Here is a 20,450-nt window from a genome sequence, read left to right as displayed (position 1 = left end):
CACAATTGCACAAGTCAAAAATCGACTTTGCCTGAAAATGTTGATTTTGATGAGATTTCTTACAAGGATATTGAAAAGGCATCACCACAATGCAACAGAAATCCCCTTCCACTTGAAATTGTGCAGCAAAGAGCATGAGCTGTCTGGCTATAAAAATCGGAAATTGGCATTCGTTTTGAAGGAGTTTCAAGGTCAAATCACTACGCCACGTCATGACTCTGCGACACGGAACATTGCCATTGAAAGAATGCACGCTGGAGATTACTAGTTTTCTGTTGCCAGACGTCTGAATGTTAGTCTGAGCACGATATCACGGCTTGCTGCTCGTTACAACCAAACAGGTATGACAAATGACAGTCCCCGTACAGGCAGATCTCGAGTCACCACTGTAGCCCAAGATCGGTACACCTGGGTACTACATTTGCGTGATCATACTGCCACGGGTGAGAGCACAGCAGCCAGGGTGCCTGGACTTCGGTGGATATCCGGTCAAACTGTACGGAACAAGTTGAAAGAGATTGGACTGAGAGCCAGGAGACCCGATGTCGGGACCGTGCTACATTGTCACTATCGCACTCAACGTCTCCCTTATCTAAAATTATCCACTTGGTTGTATAGACATTACCTTCTTCTAAACTGGTGTAAAAATTCATGCTCTAAACTCTATTTGTGGACGAGTTATACATGTTTGAAAATACAACATTATCGCAACAGATTTCTGGCCTATGCATTTCTTTTTTTGGATAGTATATATAGACATGCAGTAAAACTGACCAGTTCACTTTAAGTTCAAATATTGGCTGTCAACATTTCTTTCTTCCTATTTTTGTAGTTATAAATCATGTTTTGGCAGCTCTGTAAAGGTGGCTTGTGTGCCCCTGATAACTGGATTGATCAAGACGAAGAGGCTTTGGTGCTTTGTTTGACATTGCTGATTACAACGTTAGAATATTCTCCAAATTTAGAAAATGTAAATTTTAAATATTCCAATTATTGAATAAAATATATTTGCCCCCATTTCCTGCTAAAGATGAACCTCTGAATCTATTTCTTGTGTTTCCTGCTGTGATATTGCTGAAATATTGCTTAAAACCATGCAAACCACACTCACTCTCAGAAAGATCATTCATACACAAATTAACACATGAATATACAAGTGGAGATGCTTGGCGAGATTCTTCTCTGTGAGAAAGACTTAGTCAACTGATGTTTGAAATTTATGTGGAGTTATCCCCCTTGGATCATATCTCTTCTCAGCTTCTTTGGTGAGAATTTCAGAATGTAGTAGTCTTGTCATACAGACCCTGAAACAAATATACCCAATATACCAAATAGAACCCATGCTAGTGTAGAACATGTTGCAAGTCTAGATTTCTGCAATTTCTTAAAATGAAGTAACTCTCTGGGCTCCCGTTTATGATATCATAAATCTGATATAGGAACGTTTTTCTGTAAGACATGTTCATTTCCGAGACTAGATGTTTAGTTTAAGAATGTAGCTGTTTTCAGGAATGACAAAGTTTTGATACAAAACAAAAACTTTATTACACAAAATACAAATTTCATAAAACAAAATAAAAGCAAATTTTATAATGTGAGCTACAAATGTTAAAAAAATATTATGAAAAACACCAAAAACACTGCTTTTGGGGCATAGGTGAGATTGTGAACCTAGAAGGTATATATACAATATTCCAGGATTATCACAGCAGGGGACAACCGAAATCAGCTTCACACATTGTACCCATGGGGGGATTCGAACCTGAACTTTGGCGTTACAAGCAAACCCTTTAACCACTAGGCTACCCTACTGCCCATTTGCACTTTGAAAATCTATTGGGAATATTGAGTGATGAAGAGATGTCATGAGATTATTAGATTCTGAACACAAACATGGAGTAGATTTGACGATGACTGATTAATGATATTGTTTGAGATGTAGTTATTGTGGTAGTAGGGTGGTCTTCAGATTGGCCGTGTTAGATAAGGCTGAGCATAGCAACTGTGATTTTACTGTACAAGGGGCTCCCGCAAAACATGATGCACATTGGTAATGTGGATCTAATTCGGCCGTAACACTTCTAGCATTGAACGCATTTCTGCTGCAACATGATCAAGTCCAATGGCGGGAAAAAATCAAGCTTCACAAAATGTCAAAAAAATATTACAACACGTAATAGAGTAACATTGCAAGGTCTATAGTGACAACATGCGATCTATACTGACCGTATTCTTGAAAAATGTGAAGATTTAAACATTGAAAAATTCTCTTCCACTCTGAACACGTCTCTGCGTGACCATACAGAAAAAATAATGAGGATGTTCAAAGAACAATGCTGTGACGTCACAGCAAGGGAGATAATCATGTCACTATTTAGGCATACCACTAGGGATAGCTACGACTTAGATAAATTTTAATCTCTTTCATTCTGTATGTATCTGTGGTACCCACAGGAGACTGGCAACCATAATCCAGAGGGAACGTTTACTAATAATTACTAACAATATCTGTAATTGTTCCTTTTTCTCATGACCGTCCAAATACTGTAACATTTTTTCAGTGACTTCCTCCCTCCCCAAAATACATGACCAGTCCCTATATAATGTTAACATGTGTGAAAAGACCACAAGTGATTTGTTCCTTGATAAAGAAGCGTAAATCAGGAGTTATTGCCCTTTGACCATTAATCTGTCTACCATGTGATACTCTCACTGGGCCATCACTGTAACAGATAGCATTATAAAATATATACCAGCCAGTGAAATCTGTCTCATCAGACTTACAAGGGACCATTATCATTCCAGTGAGATTCTCAACATTGTAATTACATGAGAGAAGATGCTGTTTCTCCAAGGTTTCTTTGACCATAAACTGGAATGTACTGTAATTCACTGCTAATGGTTTGATCTTTATGGGTGAGAGAACAATGACAATTTCTCAGAAAAAAATTACAAAAAGTACTGAAGCCGAGCACTGTGTCTTTGGCTCCCTGTGCAAGTTCTTCAAGCTTATATAAGTATAGGGTGGATGGCTGCATTAATAAATAATTGAAATTTTTTGATAGATGGAAGCGTTTGTTCAAGGTGCGTTGATTTAATTGCAACAATGAGAGGAGCCCTGTTCTGATGCAACTCGACAGGGTGACAAAAGCTTCTGTGGGGAAAACATTTGAACGCCGACAGAAACAAACGTGGCGTGAATATGTCTCAATTTATGATCTCATTTAATTTTGAGACGTGATATCTTGTGACAGGTTTAGCCATCCATTGATGGTATAATTGGCTGGTTCAGTTTGTAATGATACCACGATGTTATACCTGCACAGGAAGCATCGCGCTTGTCTGATTTCTCTGCAGTCTGCGCTTTGAAATCAAAGCATGAAATATGGACTAAGGGTTTGGTTTTACACAGGTAAATGTGGACGAATGTTTTAGTATTTTATACAGACATTTGGACAATTTTTTTGTTTGTTTTCCAGACAGGTAAATATGCGCTATTGGTTTGTGTTTTACACAGACAGGTAAATAAGGATTAATGTCTAGTGTTTTACACAGACAGGTAAATAAGGATTAATGGTTAGTGTTTTACACGGACAGGTAAATCAGGAGTAATGGCTAGTGTTTTACACAGACAGGTAAATAAGGAGTAATGGTTAGTGTTTTACACAGACAGGTAAATGCGTATTAATGGGTAGTGTTTTACACAGATAGGTAAGTACGGATTAATGGTTAGTGTTTTACACAGACAGGTACGTAAGTCCCAAAACACTTGAAGGAAATTTTGATCTACCACATATTTTGATCGTAGTATTATTGTTATTTCAATTTGTGTCTAAATCTAAGCACAATCGCCAATAGCTGAATTAATGTTTTACACAAAAGGTAAATAAGGATTAATGGTTAGTGTTTTGCGCAGCCAGGTAAATAAGATTTAATGGTTAGTGTTTTACGCAGACAGGTAAATACGGATTAATGGTTTGTGTTTTACATAGACAGGTAAATACGGATTAATGCTTTGTGTTTTACACAGACAGGTAAATACGGATTAATGGTAAAAGGATGTTGGTACAAGCTAGTACAGGTGATATGGGGAAATATATCCTGTGTGTACAAGGGAGAGCAAGGGAGAGCATGAAGGATGTTGGCACAATCTTGTACAGGTGATAAGGGGAGTTAGATCCTGTGTGTACAAGGGAGAGCATAAAGGATGTTGGCACAATCTTGTACAGGTGATAAGGGGAAATAGATCCTGTGTGTACAAGTGAGAGCATAAAGGATGTTGGTACCAGTTTATACAGGTGATACGGGGAAAAAGATACTGTGTGTGCAAGGGAGAGCATAAAGGATGTTGGTACAAGCTAGTACAGGTGATACAGGGAAATACATCATGTGTGTAAAAGAGAGAACATAAAGGATGTTGGCACAAGCTTATACAGGTGATAAGGGGAAATATATCCTGTGTGTACAAGTGAGAGCATAAAGGATGTTGGCACAAGCTTGTACAAGTGATACGGGGAAATAGATCCTGTGTGTACAAGAGAGAGCATAAAGGATGTTGGCACAAGCTTGTACAGGTGATACAGGGAAATATATCCTGTGTGTACAAGAGAGCATAAAGGATGTTGGCACAAGCTTATACAGGTGATACGGGAAAATATATCCTGTGTGTAAAAGAGAGAGCATAAAGGATGTTGGCACAAGCTTGTACAGGTGATACAGGGAAATATATCCTGTGTGTACAAGGGAGAGCATAAAGGATGTTGGCACAAATGTGTACAGGTGATATGGGGAAATAGATCCTGTGTGTACAAGGGAGAGCATAAAGGCACAAGCTTGTACAGGTGATATCATGGGGAAATATATCCAGTAGGATAAGGGAGTGCTTCGACAGCCAGTGTTGGGAGGATGTTGGCACAAGCTTGTTCTGGTGATACAGTGTAATGGATCCAGCTTAGGAACACTGTGAGTGACAGAAACAGGTCGGGGAGATCAGTCAGGGATTAAGGAGGGAAACCACCCCTCTAGTTTGGGGAGAAGGAATTCCGCCTTACTTATTAACATGGCCATATCCTGATTATTCCTATGTAGTTTAGAATTCAAGTTTCTGTTTAGCTCTTGATTCTTATAAACCTTTACACATATGGTTTGAATATCATGCAGTTTTGATTTTGCACATGTTCTTTTTATTTTCGGGAATGTTTCTATTTGGAAACAGACATTTGCTGAATATGGCATCTGAACTGATCAAGATTAACTCTGGCTGACACCACAATACATTTGGCAATACTGGGATATCATTCCATCAAATATGGTGAGTGAGTGAGTTTAGTTTTACGCCGCTTTTAAGCAATATTTTAGCAATATCATTGCGGGGGACACCAGAAATGGGCTTCATACTTTGTGCCCACGTTGGAAATCCTGGTCTTCGGTGTGATGAGCGAATGCTTTAACCACCGGCCTCGTCGCATATAAATGTCTCTGATCATATTTTGATCATATTACCCAAATCTTCCACTTTCATCTCTGGCAGCCCGTACTCATCCTCTTTTCATCGCCAAAATATAGAAACCTGACCGTTTATGGAATTGTCTTTATTAAACTTAGTTTTTAACTATGTTTTGGGGATCAGAGTTTTAGTAACCTGGTCCACTGACCTAGATTAACCAGCTTGTGAGTGAGTGAGTGAGTTTAGTTTTACGCCACACTCGGAAATATTCCAGCTATATGGCGGCTGTCTGTAAATAATCCAGTCTGGACCAGACAATCCAGTGATCAACAGCACGAGCATCGGTCTGCGCAGTCTGGAAAAGATGACATGTGTCAACCAAGCAAGCAAGCCTGACCACCCGATCCCATTAGTTGCCTCTTACGACAAGCATGGGTTACTGAAGATTCATTCTAACCCGGACCTTCACGGGTCAACCAGCTTGTGGCTGCTGTGATACACGTAATGGAGAAGTCATGAGATTCAACAGTTTTCAGTAATTTCCCAAACTTGTAAACCTCCAGTGAGACATTATCCTATCATTATGTGTCCCATGGGATGCAGTACATATATTTCTGTGTTCATCCTCTACTTTTGGACCGCCTCTGTGGTGTAGTGGTTAGAGCGTCCGTCCGGAGAGCGGAAGGTTGCGGGTTCAATCCCCGACCGCGTCATACCAAAAGACGTTAAAATATGGTACTTGTTGGTCCCTGCCTGGCGCTCGGCATTAATGGGTACAACAAGGACTGGTCGGCTCGGAGTCAGTATAATGTGTCTGAGTGGGGTATTCATGCTTCACTGCGGCATGGTATCTCAGTGGGCTAGCACTATATAACCAGCTTCAGTCAGGGCTAGTACAAGCAGCCGCACCTACATATACACACGCATGCACATCGTCATATGAGCGAAATTTTCTCAAGCACGACGTTAAACCCAATTTCACCTCACCAGTGCATATTGGAGACCTGGCGCTTATTGCGCTTACTGGGTGTACCGTAATTAATTGTTAGTGAGGGTTACGTCAAAGTTAGGAACCATTCCTTAATAAATCTATTTCTGGATCAAGGGAGAATACATTTATAAAAAACGTACCTGGCGCTCATTAGAGCCTTTCTATATGTCTTCTAGCAAGGAAACTACTGGGCTACATTGGTGCAGGGAAACCACAATGACCTCCAGAATCTATTTATTACAGAGATATGTTTGCCAGAAGATGTTTTATTCTCATTTGTTAAGGGTTCAGGAATCTATGGCTACACTCATGTCAAACACATGTGTCAAAGTAAATTATTTAAATTAAATATCTGCTGTTCCACACAACCACAAAATGATGACTGTAGAAGGAATAGTGACGGACCAAGCTTTTACTGAGAAACAACTGTATGTTCATCACATCAAAGTCCGTCTAGAATGTGTGGCAAATCTAGATTACCACAGTTTCTGAAAATGAAGACAGTCACTGGGTTCCTTTTTATTTTAATTTTTTTTTTTTAAATGTCTGTAAAATATGTTCATTTCAGAGAATAGTTGTTTGTCTACTATCCCTATTGCATTAAGCAATCACTGGATTGTCTGGTCATTGCAGGGAGGGCTTGGCTGTAGGGAAAATAATGTGGTTCAGGGACTGTGAGACAGACTATGAGACACACAGCCCTGTCTAAAGTAACGCTTAGTCTCTGAATAAATATAATTTTGATTGTAAAAAATAAACCCATTTAAATTGAAAAGGAGCCCCAGGATCTAGACTTGCTTCATTGAGGGCTTTGGCATTGTACGCTGTAGGGAAAGTAATCTAGTTCAGGGACTTTGAGACAGACTAAGCCCAGGCCTGCAATACAAAACAAGTGCCACAATATTCACCCTCTCCGAAAGATTTGGAAGTCCAGGGGAGACAACTCGGTCCCACTGACATACCCCTTAAGGCTGAGAAACCCATTAGTAGTTCAGGAAATATGGTTGCTGGAGCTCTGTTTTTACTTGATCCTGTTTGTAAACAATATCATTGCTATGCTTTACATTGAAGAGGGATGAATACTCTGTAAACTCCACCAAATACCAGTCAGATATTATTAGCCTCCGAACATATTCAATAGAAAATCTTTGTCCAAACACTGCATCAAACAGTAAAAGTTTTGAACTGTGAAAAGGGTGATAATATTATATACAGTTTTAAAGATTTGGTTTAAGTCTTTTGCATAAACCGTTAAGAAGAGATTTCATCATGTTAGCTTTAGGTTTCAAGCTGCTATACAGGATGAAATATATATATGTTTGATGATCACAAAGACATTGTTTTTCACAAGTAGTGAATTAAGTCCTGTGAAATCGTCCAAGCTTTTTTGTTTTTCTCATATGGTAATGCTATGTTTTATAATCTGTTTGCTAATCTGGATAGAGAAATGAGATATTTAGAATAAGTGCAAACCGTTTCAAGTGATTTTTGTTTATATAGCAAAATGAAATTTAATTCAATACATTTATACAGGTAGAATTACTCAAGGTCCGGATCCCAGATCCTGGCATTTTAACAAACAATAAAAGTACAAAAAACGCATTTCTCAGTTATGTTGATCTAAGAATGAATCATTGCCGTAGGGTAGTTGCAGAAAGGATTAAATTTGAATACAGTATATTCGGCAAAAACATGATTTCCTGTCCCACTGTACTGAATGACTGGGAGCGCTTGCCTTTGATGTGTGTAACCATCAGCAGAATGTCCTCGTCCAGATCGGCAGATACAGCACTGCCCTGGAGCAGGAGAAGGAAAATAGTATTTGAACAAACGATTTTCAAAATGTGATTTCGGACATGTTACTAGAAGTTGTGAAAAGTCACTTTGGTGTGAAGCATGTTCATGTTAATAATAATAATTATGATAATAATAAGGTTGATAATATGATGCTTAATTTCATACACATGTACGCTCAGAGCGTGACAGGGAAAGTGGAAAGTACATGTCAGAGAGTGAGTGAGTTTAGTTTTACACCGCTTTTAGCAATATTCCAGCAATATCACAGCAGGGGACACCAGAAATGGGCTTCACACGTTGTACCCATGTGGAGAATTGAACCCGGGTCTTGGGCTTGACAAGCGACGCTTTAACCACTGGGCTACCCCACTGCCCCCACAAGTGGAACATAACAGTTGGAACAAAAAGTGTTAGTTGAATAAGAACGTCTTGAGTTGATGTTTAAATTGGGTCATTCATGGTAAAGTCTTCAACTCACTGTTGTCACTGTCTCGAAGAAATCTTTGTTGCAATAAATAATCAAATCTAATTATTTTCATGATTTTAAGCATTTTAGAATAGTATTCTAATCATTGAGAGATTTGTCTTGATGTGTTTGTGGGTTTGGGGAAGTTTCAGTCATATTTTTTGTTGCCGAGGTATTCACAAGGGGATGGCGGGGGTAGTCTCGTGGTTCAAGTGTCCAATCGTCACATTGAAGACACGGGTTGGATTCCCCACATGGGTACAAACTAGGGCTGGCAGATCATTTAGATCAATCATCATTAATTAAATGTCAATCAGTTATCGATAAATATCAGAGAAGTAACTTTGAGCAAAAATGACTAAATAAATCATGGGTGAGTCGGGACACATTCAGGCTTGGAGTACAAACAAAACACTGTCTTGAATATACTTTAGAAGCAGCCCATGAATGAAGACCTAACTTTGTGTATTTTATGAGTAAATTTTATAATTATTTCATCACAATTGTTAATTTATGATATTGATTACACAGTTTTCATATTGTAATATCAAATCAACGATATTTCTGATTTTTAGCCAACCCAAGTAATTTTTAGCCAACCCAAGTACGAACTGTAAAGCCCATTTCTGGTGTCCCCTGCCGTGATATTACTGGGTTATTGCTAAAAGGGGCATAAATCCCAACTCACTCACTCACTATTCAACTAAGTGACCCGATTTCTCGAAACAAACTTAAGTTTTTACTCAAATTTCAAACTGAGTTTGACAATTTGAAACAGCTGAATTTTTAACTCAACTGCATTTTTTATATAAAAAAGCCCAAACAACTTAAGTAATCAATCCACCAAACTCAAATTGTCTACTAAGTTTGAGTTTAATATTGATTTCAGTTTATTCTGGAAAATGCGTTTTCCTGCGTTTTCTCAAATTTGAGTAAAAACTCTGACTTAAGTCAAAACTCAGTCTTAACTTTGTTTCGAGGACACGGGTCTGTTGTGACAACACCTCCATCAGTAACAACACATATTTGTGAAGCAGCATGCTTATTGTTGATGGAGATTTCCTGGTTTGGAGCCAAAAACTGAGTGAGCAAAGTAGGCCACACCTTGAATTTTGTAGATATAGCTGTCACACAAAGTGAGAAATATTACTCCATTGTGACGACTCAGACCTCCATGCATATAGGATGCCAATATTCTCAGCTTTTGTGAGTATAGAGAACAGTGAATGTTATTTGTGTGAGTGAGTTTAGATTACTTTTATGCTGCTGTCAATGCGTGGATATGCATCGACTGGGGAATTAGCACGAAGTGTACGTACAGTACGTTGACAGGACAAAGGAATACGTTCAGCTGAAACTTCTTTAGTTACATGACAAACAAATACACAAGACATAAATGAGGTGAGCGGAGTACCCATGGAATAATAATTCATACGAAAATTCATTATTAATTATAACCACTACAAGCAATATATTACTGATACATGATGAAACTAATATTCTATATTTTCCTAATATCTTAATCCTAACATATTGCTTGTAGTGGTTATAATTAATAATGAATTTTCGTATGAATTATTATCCATGATACTGCACTCAGCAATAATCCAGTTATAGGGCAGTTTATTTGTGTGAAGATGCAATGGTTTTCAGTTTTTGTGAGTAGAGGGTGTAGTAACTGTCATGTGTGTGAATATCAGATGCAATGCTTTTCAATTTGGTAGTATGGATGCCATAATACTCAGTATGTATGAGAAAAAGTGGAAATCATTTTCAATTTGAGTGAAATTGGAATGCAGTTATTCTCAGTCTGTGTGAAAATATAATGCAGTAATTTGTGTGAGTATGTGAAGCAAACATTTCAAATTTGTGTGAGAATGTGGTGCAATACTTGTCGGTATGTGTCAGTATGCAGTGAAATCATCTTAGTTTGTGTGAATATATTGTGTGATAAAGTTTGTCTTCACCAAACCTCTCACTTATTGGAGTAAGTTTATTTTTTATGCCGCTTTTAGCAATGTTCCTGCAATAATGGACTTCACACATTGTACCCATGCGGAGAATTGAACCAAGACTTTCGACATGACGAGCAAAAACTTTAACTACTGGACTACCCAACTGCCCCATGTTTTGGGTGAAACCATTCCAGTTTGTGAGTAGGACTCAGAGAAGCTGCTTGTACTCCTTGTACCAGAGCAAAGTACGAGTCATTTCACAAAAACACATTAAATTTACAAAATATACACCCTACTCATGTCAGAAAGCGGAGGATGAAGATCTGGAATTAAATTTATTGTGCTCAAAAATAGAACTTTGAGTTAAAATATAGCATGGGTGAAAATATACGATATACATCTAAAATTTTGAAGAGAAATATGTGAAACTTTTTAGCACAGATTCTTGGTCCAAGAAAGTGTTCTGTGGATGGCGTGTGTCTAGTTCCCTGAAACCTGAGGAGACTCAGTTTGTGGATATTCCAGGTACCCCTCGTAAATCCATCCTCCCAAATCCCCTGTTTATTCTGCATATTATTGTGTTTAGTTTAGCATCTATAAGCATGTCAATCAGCTTGCCTCCTCAAGGAGGGTTTAATCATGGCCCAGTCAGGGTGTACATTGACACCCAGTGGAGCCTTGCTTGTATTCCCGGCTGGTGTGATGTTTCTCAAGTTCAGGTTATGCCACTTGTGGGAGTAGATACCGTATTTGCCACATTTTGTGCTCTGCCTGTTAAAGCTGTCATAATTCACAGGCTTTTGTTTTCATTTGTTGAGCAAGATATCTGCTGAAATACTGAAGGTCCAAGTCCAACCAGTCAGTAAATGCTACAACTGAAGTCCAAGTCCACCAATCAGTGGAGACTATTACTGAAGTCAAGTCCACCAATCAGTGGAGACTATTACTGAAGTCAAGTCCACCAATCAGTGGAGACTATTACTGAAGTCAAGTCCACCAATCAGTGGAGACTATTACTGAAGTCCCACCAATCAGTGGAGACTATTACTGAAGTCCCACCAATCAGTGGAGACTATTACTGAAGTCCAAGTCCACCAATCAGTGGAGACTATTACTGAAGTCCAAGTCCACCAATCAGTGGAGACTATTACTGAAGTCAAGTCCACCAATCAGTGGAGACTATTACTGAAGTCCCACCAATCAGTGGAGACTATTACTGAAGTCAAGTCCACCAATCAGTGGAGACTATTACTGAAGTCAAGTCCACCAATCAGTGGAGACTATTACTGAAGTCCAAGTCCACCAATCAGTGGAGACTATTACTGAAGTCCAAGTCCACCAATCAGTGGAGACTATTACTGAAGTCCAAGTCCACCAATCAGTGGAGACTATTACTGAAGTCAAGTCCACCAATCAGTGGAGACTATTACTGAAGTCCAAGTCCACCAATCAGTGGAGACTATTACTGAAGTCCAAGTCCACCAATCAGTGGAGACTATTACTGAAGTCAAGTCCAACAAGTCAGTGGAGACCATTACTGAAGTCCAAGTCCACCAATCAGTGGAGACTATTACTGAAGTCCAAGTCCACCAATCAGTGGAGACTATTACTGAAGTCCAAGTCCACCAATCAGTGGAGACTATTACTGAAGTCAAGTCCACCAATCAGTGGAGATTATTACTGAAGTCAAGTCCCACCAATCAGTGGAGACTATTACTGAAGTCCAAGTCCACCAATCAGTGGAGACTATTACTGAAGTCAAGTCCACCAATCAGTGGAGACTGTTACTGAAGTCCAAGTCCACCAATCAGTGGAGACTATTACTGAAGTCCAAGTCCACCAATCAGTGGAGACTATTACTGAAGTCCAAGTCCACCAATCAGTGGAGACTATTACTGAAGTCCAAGTCCACCAATCAGTGGAGACTATTACTGAAGTCCAAGTCCACCAATCAGTGGAGACTATTACTGAAGTCCAAGTCCACCAATCAGTGGAGACTATTACTGAAGTCAAGTCCGCCAATCAGTGGAGACTATTACTGAAGTCCAAGTCGACCCTCAATCAGTTGAGACTTTGTGGCCATTTGTAAATGTTATGTTAATATCACATTCAAGGGAATGAAATGAACAAAATTATCTAAATTCTTTGAACAACTATGAATTCTTGTTTACATTTTACAAACTAAAGATGTAATAGGGTTTGCTATCTTTGGCTCAGACAGAAAGAAATACATTTTTATACAAAGTCATTGTGCGCTGCTAATGAAGGGGAGTAACTCTTCTTGTCTTAATGGTTCACCAGCCACTAATTCACAGCTGGTTCAGTCATTTACCCTCAGTCAAAGGTTTAGTGATGGAGTAAATAGGGAATACGAGTGTTACATACCACGATACATGGGTGATAGCATATGTATCACAACACACGATATGTGTCAGTCTGAATGATTCTTATTGTATAGTAGTGCTGAATATTAATTACTCGCCTTTCCAAGCTTCATATCCTGCTCAAAGCGCACAATCAGATCTTTTTTACCCTGGATAACCCAAGCTGCCTGTGAGGCACAAGAAGTTTAATAGTCACATGTCATAACCTGCCGGGTACCCATTTTCTGCTGTAGGTTACTATTAAATGTAGTATTGAGTATATCATTGTCAGTATAGATAAGGGCGCTTTGGGATAAAAATATATGCACAATCACGATATAATTTAACCATGAATACAGCAATGGTTCATGATTTATAGTCGTATTACCGTATATGAAAGGTATGGTTTTATTGTTTATTGACCTGTTTACACAAGAGTAGAAACATCCAAACGCACAAGAATACTGATTACTAATTTCCAGTACTCCTATATAAAAAAATAAAGAGTGAATAAGACTGAACATGATCATTTCTTTAGCCAGTGGCCTAAAAACATCAGCATGTGAAATCTAATAAAATTGAACAATCATTTTCCGTCGCCTAAATAATCTGTGCTAAAAGTAGCATCTATGGATTCCAGATTAATCACAAACATGTGTTAATGAATCACTGTCAAGATGTAATGATACCATGTGTTCATGAAAGGGTGAGCGTATCCTGCCCCAATGATGTGTCACTGGCAAAGGCAAGTCAATTGTGCTTCTTAGACTGACTGACTGAGTTTAGTTTTACGCCGCTTTTAGCAATATTCCAGCAATATCATGGCGGGGGACACCAGAAATGGGCTTCACACATTGTGCCCATGTGGGGAATCGAACCCGGGTCTTCGGCGTGACGAGCCAACACTTTAACCACTAGGCTACCCCACCGCCCGTGCATCTTAGAAAGAGCTTGAACAAATGGTACCTGTTAAGACAGGAAAAACCTAGTTTTAACAAACTCCAACATGCTGATCCCTGTTCATTAGTTCAGTGTTCATGAGGATGGTATATAGAATAAAGAGAAGTTATCCATAAAAATATGTCATGCATTCATGTTCGTCCAACTTCTAAATGCCTTTCAAGAACTTCCAATTAAATTATTGAAATGCTTAGGGTATGTACTACATCCTTGAGAGTAGTAATTTGTCGTATTTCACGGGATTCATCCAGGTAAATATTTATTTATCATGGTTATCATGCCTGGGTGTCCTACATCCAGCTGGTCTCCATTTACAGGGGTTTTGAGGGGCGGTTTGGTAGCCATATGGTTAAAGCATTCGCTCATCACGCCGAAGACCCGGGTTCGATTCCCCACATGGGTGCAATGTGTGAAGCCCATTTCTGGTGTCCCCGGCCACAATATTGCTGGATTATTGCTAAAAGGAGCTTGAATCCAAACTCACTCACTCATTCTTTATGAAACCATAACCACCTTTACAGGTTCACTCAGTGTTAGGTCATCATTCACTGAAGAGAAGGACAGAATGTCAGATTGAATGTAACCTGCTCATGTAGTTTTGAAAGAACATCATTTTAGAATAGAATAGAATAGAATAATACTTTAATGCCTTTTCAGGAATTTGTGTTACATCAGCAGAACTACTGACACATTAGAGAGATACCAAACATATTTACATAAATTCTTTGATTTAGGTATCTTCACATTTGTTTAAGAGAGATATGGTACTTGGAATAAAGGATGTACGGGCTCTCTTAGTTTTCACAATTGGAACTTTGTAGCGGCCGCCTGAAGGGAGGAGGTTGTATGCCAACTTTAAGTAGTGAGTACGGTCAGATATGATTTTGACAGCTTGATTCACGATTTGCCGCTCATGTATTGATGATACACATTCAAATCTGACTCAAGCGATTTTACTTGCAGTGTTAACAATTTTGTCTATTTTAGATTTGAGATGAACTGAGAGAGACCCGTACCAACAATGGAAGGAAAATGTTAAAATACTCTGAATAAATGCTGCATTAAAAGATGACATCACAGATGGGTTAACATTAAAAGATTTATTGTAATATATCCAGTAGATCAGGGATATATGTTGTACATGGTTCTTTGGTACAATTTGGTATTTTCAGAAGAAGTTACAAAAACACTTTGACAGTCAAAATATCACTTATTGCAGTTTTTGAATTCTAAACAGACAGTTGACTTGCATAAAGAGATTGTTTGATAATACATACCATAAACATCCAAGTGAAACTGAGAGTTGAACATTTCAGAGATCATGTTTGAACCAGTGATATATTTTAAGAATATGTTTGTGAGTAGCCACAATAAACACTGACAGTGTTGTAGATTTCTGATTGGTGAGGTGAGGTGAAATTGGGTTTAACGTCGTGCTTGAGAATATTTTGCTCGTATGACGACGTGCATGCGTGTGTATGTGTATGTGCGGCTGCTTGTACTAGCCCAGACTTAAGCTGGTTTTATAGAGCTAGCCCACTGAGATACCATGCCGCAGTGAAGCATGAATACCCCACTCAGACACATTATACTGACTCCGAGCCGACCAGCCCTTGTTGTACCCATTACTGCCGAGCGCCAGGCAGGGACCAACAAGTACTATATTTTAACGTCTTTTGGTATGACGCGGTCGGGGATCGAACCCGCGACCTTCCGCTCTCCGGGCGGACACTCTAACCACTACACCACGGAGGCGGTATTTCTGATTGGAGTGAGTGTGGATTGTGTTGAGCATCTAGTACATTCGGGCTGTAGGGTAGCCTAGTGCCGGATCCTCCTCCTCCTCCACTTTCTGATACATATTTTGTAAATTCATTGTGTGTTTTTTGTGAAATGACTCGTACTTTACTCCTGGGGCGGTGTGGTAGCCTAGTGGTTAAAGCATTGGTTCTTCACGCCGAAGACCCGGGTTCGATTCCCCACATGGGTATATATGTGAAGCCCATTTCTAGTGTCCCCCGCTGTTACATTGCCGGAATATTGCTAAAAGTGTTGTAAAACCGTACTCAGTCACGAACTCAGCCTGCCAGAGGCTGTGTTTTTGTGTGAAATAACTCGTACTTCACTCCTGAACAAGGATTACAAGCAGCGCCTCTGCGTTCTATTGACAAATTGGAATGATTTCACTAAAAACCCGGAGCAGTGGGGTAGCCTAGTTGTTAATGCGTTTGTTCCTCATGCCGAAGACCCGGGTTTGATTCCCCACATGGGTACAGTGTGTGTACCATTTCTTGTGTCCCCCGCTGTGATATTGCTGAAATATTGCTAAAAGCAGTGTAAAACCAAACTCACTCTCTCTTCTGAGTAGTATAGCTTGTCAAACTGTATGTGTAGGAAGGGGCGGTGGGGTAGCCTAGTGGTTAAGGCGTTGGCTCGTCACGTCGAAGACCTGGGTTCGAATCCCCACATGGGCACAATGTGTGAAGCCCATTTCTTGTGTCCCCCGCCGTGATGTTGCTGGAATATTGCTAAAATCGGCGTAAAACCAAACTCAGTCAAAGTCAGTCAAACCGGGTCAGGGCACAATGTGTGAAGTTTCTGGTGTCCCCTGTTGCTGGAATATTGCTAAAATCGGCGTAAAACCAAACTCAGTCAGTCCGTCAGTCAGTATGTGTAGGATATATAAATGAAAGAATTGATCATGTCACCACGATGGCTCTGCTTTGACATTCTACCAAATGTCCCAGCCTTCTAATCCCGCCATTGTTATCCCTTTATAAACAGCGGTGTTCCTATTAATATACTGTGGCAGAGAACACTCGGACTGTAGTAAATGTGTATATCCGAAGTTTGATGAGGTCAACGTGGCGATCTTTAGTGTCTAGTTTGTCAGTAATGACGCTTTTTCCTGTAAAATACATTAATGTTCCTGGCATAGAAAAAAGATTTGAAGTTTCCTGATTTCTGCTGTTGTGTAATGGACATATGATATGTTTAAGTACGATAGTCCATGGCCGATATTACATGAATAGAGTTAGTGGGGTAGCCTAGTGGTTAAAGCACCCGCTTGTCACGCTGAAGACCCAGGTTTGTATTCCCCTCTTGGGTACAATGTCTAAAGCCCATTTCTGGTGTCCCCACCGTGATATTTGTGGAATATCACTCTCTCTCTCTACATCTCTCTCACTCACTCTGCACTCACTCCCACTCCTTCACTCACTCACTCACTCACTCACTCTACTCACTCACTCACTCACTCACTCACTCACTTCTGACTCACTCACTATGCGATGGGTCAATGTCATAAGTGCACAAGTTGATCAGTTTTTAGTCATTGCAGAGTTTCCCCCCTTTTTGCTTCCAGGATTTTCTCATTTAATTGCCGTCCATACTAGCTTTTCACCAAAATTGTTTGAATGTATGACATTTCACACTTCAACTTACAGCTGTTACTGGGATCAAATTAAGATGTAAAACCCAGCTCACTCACTCACTCTAGATGATGTAATCTTTGTTTTCCAGGTAACATCGTGGAAAAGGGACTAAACATTGGAAACTGTTCCTCACCCTGCAGATAAAGGTAAGGTTAGACTGCAACCGACTTGGTTGAATTCACATCCATTTATAAAAGCTTATTTCTAATATGGTTGGTTGGTCGGTTGTTTTATGTCACTCTCAGCAATATTCAAGCCATATGGCGGCGGTCTGTAAATAATCGAGTCTGGACTAGACAATCCAGTGATCAACATCATGAGCATCGATCTGCGCAATTGGGATATGATGACATGTGTCAACCAAGTCAGCGAGCCTGACCACCCGATCCCTTTAGTCGCCTCTTACGACAAGCATGGGTTGCTGATGACCAATTCTAACCCGGATCTTCACGGGTTCTTATAAATATGGAAGTCACCTCCTTATACTGTGCAGAATATTTGACCACTGCATTATTCACTGTGCTGAAGTGGAAGATTTGACCACTATGTTACTGATGTATTCTTGAGAACGTCCTAAAACTAACCACTCAGAAATCAGATTCTTGTTCAGTTACAATGGATAAGATTGGCAGAGTTGCTCCCCTTGTCTTAGACATGGTTCCACCATTGGATGGGAACACTTGAGTTTTATTTTTGTGATAAGAGAATGAGAGAATGTACAATAGGGATGAATAAAGGTGTAATGGAGAGTGATAGTGTTAGTAAATAGATGGATGAACAATTACCAACTGGGAAAACTTTAAGAAGACTTTGACTATGTCAGTGAGTAGATTTCCAGTCTTGTAAAGGCTGTACATAATAAAAGGCCTCAATATTGAATAAAATGATCTTGTGTGACCCAGAATAATTTTGTTATAATGATGTAATTATGTCATAAACATTCCTTCTGGATTATGGGTACCACAGAGACATACAGAAATGGAAATGAAAATATAATATTTAAAAAAATGATCTGATCAGAGCCAGAATACTTTTGTTATAATGACATTTTAAATCATCATTACCAAAACTCAATATATAATTTTATAATGAAAAGCAGATGGACCTGTTTTTATTTGGTGCAACAAGGAAGTTTAGTGTGAAAAATGTATGCTGGTCCTGTGGTCCCTGGCTAGTAAAAATTCATCAGGGCCACTAAATGATACGTTTGCAGTGGTGCTGGCGGACAGTGAATTTTGTATTGATAGATGGGGCGGTGGGGTAGTCTAGTGGTTAAAGCGTTGGCTCATCACGCCGAAGTCCCAGGTTCGAATCCCCACAAGGGTACAATGTGTGAAGCCCATTTCTGGTGATGTTGCTGGAATATTGCTAAAAGTGGCGTAAAACTAAACCTCAGTCAGTCAGTCAGTCAGTATTGATAGATAAGTAAATCTACGAATGTTATTTTAGACCAGTGAAGTACAGACAGGACCACTTATTATTTTACACTCATGGGAAATTTTGAAAAGTTTCTTTCCCTGATGTTACCCAAGGTTGCATGGGGTGCAAGTAGGTTTTATTTTCTTAAATCAAGCCCGGAAAAGTCAGAAACACCTATGAAGCAGTCCCAGGCAGTTCATCAATGGTTTTAGCGTTGTATTGAATACAACATTCAAGTTGTAGGGGTATGAGTAGAACATAGGCCGGGCTGAGTATTAGGATTATCACTACTTCATGCTTGTAGTTGTGTTGGGAATTGGTTAACATCTTATTATTGATGATTGGTTCATCACAAGCTGATCAATCATCAGTACTCTTATTGTTTTCCAGTTATCCTATATTGAAAAAAAAATAATCTGGTTAACTTCATTCATCAAATCTTCCTGTTATGTTTGTTAATAGAAGTTTTTGGGGTACATTTGCAAATTTCTCATCTTTATAGGATTACTTGTATGTTAGGAACATAAATTTCCTGGAGTCTTTAAGATAAATTCAGTCATGACTGGAACGAGGTTGTAGTGCTTATGATATGTAAATTTAATGACAAACAAAACCAAACTTGTGAAAAATATTGTTAATGCAAACAAGTGTTCCAAAATTGTTTGTGTTCGGTTATGAGAAAACATGATCGATTGCTTGGTTGTTTAGTCACTGCGACCAATCTTCGATTATTTCAATTAATCAGACCACCACTAGCTTGCATATTACAATTTAGCTTATTACTTAACTTCAGTCAGTGAAATTAGAAATAACAATCATTGTGTTTTGCTCGATATTTTAAGATATTTTCCTAGATGAATTTAATGCCAGTACTATTAAGAGATTTAGGTGTGGTTCATGTTATACGTACATGTGTATTTTGTTCAATGTTTTCACGTCCTTCTGAGCAGACTGCAATGGGCTAACAATCTTCTACAATGCATTCGATCAGTCATTACTTTTTGTAGTCCTTTTCTTTTAAAACATGGAACAGTCAAGGCAATAATCTATAATAGTTCAGGGATTTACAGGAAGCGAATTCCTGCGTCCTATACGCATAAAATTGACAATGGACGCAACCAAATATATTAGCGCATCCACAGGGACTCAGGAAAAGTCCAAATACTTTTTGTAAAACTTCCAATAAAGTGACAATAAGTTATCACTGAATTTGCTACTAGCTGGGTTATGGTATTATTTGCAATTTAATTACTGTAACAATGTGATGATCATGATACACAATACAATAACAGTATTAATAATAATATCTAAGTGTCTGGGACCCCCATTTTGTTGTCCAGGACCCCTGAAAATCAAGAGTATGAGTCCCAGGGACCCTCAAATACAGGATTCCATGTAAATCCCTGTAGGTCTAATTTTCTTGTGGCTTTTGTCTCAAGTAAAATATGTCCATAAACTGGGCATCGGAAAATCGTGACCTGAAAACTTGAGCCTTGTCAGATTTGTCATTGACATCAGATCTGAGGTATTCAATTTGTTAAATGTGAATGTGATAGAGGAATGTATGCTGCCTTTGATTTCAAACAATATTTTTCACTTGATAAATTTTTTATGTCATA

At 39.1% G+C, this 20,450-nt stretch overlaps 1 long non-coding RNA gene across 1 annotated transcript in view; it reads left to right on the top strand.

Moving 5' to 3' along the window:
* Positions 1–20,450, top strand: part of LOC124289974 — a 162,605-nt gene that overhangs the window by 90,393 nt on the left and 51,762 nt on the right. Inside the window, exon 2 of the long non-coding RNA XR_006901804.1 lies at positions 17,501–17,558. This is a non-coding gene — a long non-coding RNA (uncharacterized LOC124289974). The remainder of the gene's footprint in view (positions 1–17,500; positions 17,559–20,450) is intronic.

Source organism: Haliotis rubra, unplaced genomic scaffold (genome assembly GCF_003918875.1).
Source record: "Haliotis rubra isolate DU_JTF1 unplaced genomic scaffold, ASM391887v1 Scf453, whole genome shotgun sequence".
NCBI lineage: Eukaryota > Metazoa > Mollusca > Gastropoda > Lepetellida > Haliotidae > Haliotis > Haliotis rubra.
This window is presented reverse-complemented; position numbering and strand designations above follow the sequence as displayed.